This window comes from Alligator mississippiensis, chromosome 1 (genome assembly GCF_030867095.1).
Source record: "Alligator mississippiensis isolate rAllMis1 chromosome 1, rAllMis1, whole genome shotgun sequence".
In the NCBI taxonomy this organism is placed as follows: domain Eukaryota; kingdom Metazoa; phylum Chordata; order Crocodylia; family Alligatoridae; genus Alligator; species Alligator mississippiensis.
The window spans coordinates 411,226,154-411,229,347 of record NC_081824.1 but is presented as its reverse complement, the minus strand read 5'-3'; positions in this window follow the sequence as shown (position 1 = coordinate 411,229,347).

Below are 3,194 nucleotides of genomic sequence, written 5' to 3'. Positions count from 1 at the left end.
CGCGCCCAATCAGCGACGGCACGAGCTAGGCACCACCCCCAACAGTCACGGAGAGGCGGGGCCAGCGCTGCGGCGCTTGGGCTCGATCAGGGGTCGCCCCCTCGTTCCTCTGTGGGCACGTGAGGTCACCCCGCCGCGAGCCAGGGCGTCAACCCCCAGCAGCGCCCGAGGGGCACTTCAGCCCCGCCCCCACTGCCCGCGGGTCTGGCGCCTCGCACCCCGCACAGGGGTCTGGCCTGCACGCGTGTCCCCTTTATGCCACCAGCAAGGGGGAGTGGGGAATCCTTTCCCTGCATCCAGAGCTGGAAACTGTCTTGCATTAGAAAGCTTGTCTCACTGTATCCCAAGTACATAGTTGGTCCAATAAAAGACACCCCCCCCTCAGAAATCCTTGCCTCTAGCATAATTTCTCCGTGTTCACAGCCACAACGTCACCCTTAAGCTACCCCCTCCTCCAGGCTTCCCTGTATTGCTGCTGGGACTAAGGTCACCCCCTGGCTAGGGCCAGAAATTACATACAAACCGGTTGCCGTAAGTGATAGGCAGCTGGTCCAAATTTGTAACGCGGCACAAGTTCAGCGCACACAATCCGCTTTCAAAATGGCTGAAACCAGTTTAAAGTAAACCTGGATGAATGGATGGATGGATGGATGGATGGATATAGTACTGCAGGTTCCCAAACTCGGACAGCTTGCGCACCATCAATTTAAAATGACGTGATCTTAAGTACCACCAGCAAATTTTTCAGTTCAACCTTAAGTAGCACCAGCACATTTTTGTCATATCAAGTCATTATAATAAATCTGTTCACACTGACAGGTTGTCTGCGTACCACTGGTGGCACCCGTACCACAGAGGGGGAACCGCTGATGGAGTATCAGCCTTAACTGATTTGGTTACCTCGCTTTAGTGAACTTCTGTCCCAGTTCCTCAAGTCCCCTTATTATAACACCAGCAAAGGGGCTGAAAGGGAAAATGCAGAGATAGGGAGACTGGGAGCCTGTATGTGCTGAGGCAGGCAGGGGGCTTGGGTCAATAAATACAAGCATATGATCATGTAAAAGATTGCATCTTGATGTGTTTACACATGAGGCCAAATTAAAGTTGCACAGACACCTTTCATTCCAGAACCTCCTCATTTTGAATGCTTGACTGCAACCTTTAATGATTAAACACAAAATGCAGTCAATGGGGGCAGGGGGTCAACGTGCTTGGCTCTGGGCAAAAAAGACATTTACAACTTAAAACTTTGTCATCAGGAGTCACCAGAGCAGAGGTCAAATGCCAAACGTTCCTGTAACACCTGGAACAAAAATTAACCCCCAGGTCACATGTCTGTTTCTTCCAAGACATTACCGCTGTGGTATTTTCCACTGGGGCCTCAAAAATTATTTCTCAATGTTGCTTCATGTGACGGGAGCTGATCTGCCAGGTATTTAAAGGCTATTTAGTTAAGGAACATACACAGCTGGAGGGACCCTCTAAATTTCTTCCTTCAACTTGACTCCTTCCACTGCTCACAGTCCGTGGATCCCTCCCCCCCTTGATGTCCCTCCACAGCTCTGGAGTACTCCCAAAGACAGAGCAGGAAGTCCTGCAGCTGGTGCTGCTGCTCAAGAAGCCAACACAGAAGACTGAACGCTTGATAAGTAAGGAAACTGTTCTGCCAGCCTCCTTTGATGTTAGCATCTCAAATCCCATGTCTCCAGTATCACGTATCTGGGGCTTCTTCACCCACTAGTACGCTCCTGCTGTTACGCCGGGCAGGGACAGGGAGTTATGTTAGACAGGGAGTGCAGTGTCTACCTTGATTTCTCTTTGACTCTACTGATCACTGCTTTCACCCTTTGGTGTTCTGCTCCAGACTGGGTCATTCATCTTTCTCCTGTAAGGATAAGGCAACCAAATTTCAGGGAACAAAATCTGGGACAGAAGTACTGGTAATTCTGGATTTCCAGGTCTATTTGGTGCATGGGTGACTGGTACCTCCTGAGACTGGGGCGGTATATTTTGTGGACAGCAGTGTCAGTGGCTTTGGCGAGGAAAACGGTGACCGCCCACAGAAGCCAGGGTGGCAGCAGGGCAGGTGGTTAGTGGTGACTGCCTGCAGAAGCCAGCAGCAAGGGGGGGCGGGGGAGTGACAAGTGGCAACCGCTCGGAGAAGCCAGTGGTGGTCAATCTCAGGGGGGACATGTGCCCCGCCATGTGCCCTCTATCAATCACCTATGATTTGGTGTAACCTGTACACAGTACTGCAGTGAGCTGGCAAATTAGCTCTGCTGAGTGACACAGTTAATTTATTTGATCACAGTGGTAAGTGAATATAGCTATCCTGCTTCCACCTCATAGTAATGGAAGGATGCAGCAAGCTGCAGCAGGGGTTTAGCAAAGAGGAAAGAGGACCATTTTTTTTCCCCAAAATTCATAGATTCATAGGTTGCAAGGCCAGAAGGGACCTCAGAAAATCATCGGGACAAAATTGGGACAAAAGTTCCATTTTAGAGACTCTTTGGGTACACAGCCCCAAAATTCAGGACTGTGCCAGAAAATACAAGTTGGCTGCTTTCTTCATCTCAAGGTAACAAAGAATCTGGAAAGTCCCAAGGCCTGTACCTAATCAAGGGGTAACATTTTAGTTCCACAGGGCCCAAGCTTCTGACTCTGAAGGCTCTAATAACCCATTTGCTGGGGTAAGTAGAAAAACCCAAGCTCATGCACTGCTCTGCATTTGAGCTCATGGACTTTACAGGCACATTTACATGAGACGCTTAGTGTGGAGTTACCTAATTAGCCCTGCACTAAATGTCTTGGTGTCTACATGTGCATCTCTATTAGGCCACAGGAAACTAATCAACTCCACAGCAGGTTAGTACGTGTAAATAAAAGCACTGTACTGCTGCGGAGTTTTTTTTTGCTTAGCAGCACACATGTAGACACTGATGGGGCTGGCTGGGGCATGAGAGTGCTTCAATGTGGGCGCTGCCTGCCATCTGTGGCTGCTCCAACCCAGCTCAACATGCTGCAGCCCCAGACACATGTGTAAATGCAGCACCCAGAAGCAATAAACTACAGCATGATATGCACTGGAATTTATTGCTTGCTATTAGTATGCACATGTAGATGTGTCCTTGTGAAGCAGTTGGAATAAGCCCCATTCAATTGCTCATGCTATCACAGACTGCACCCTACCTGTG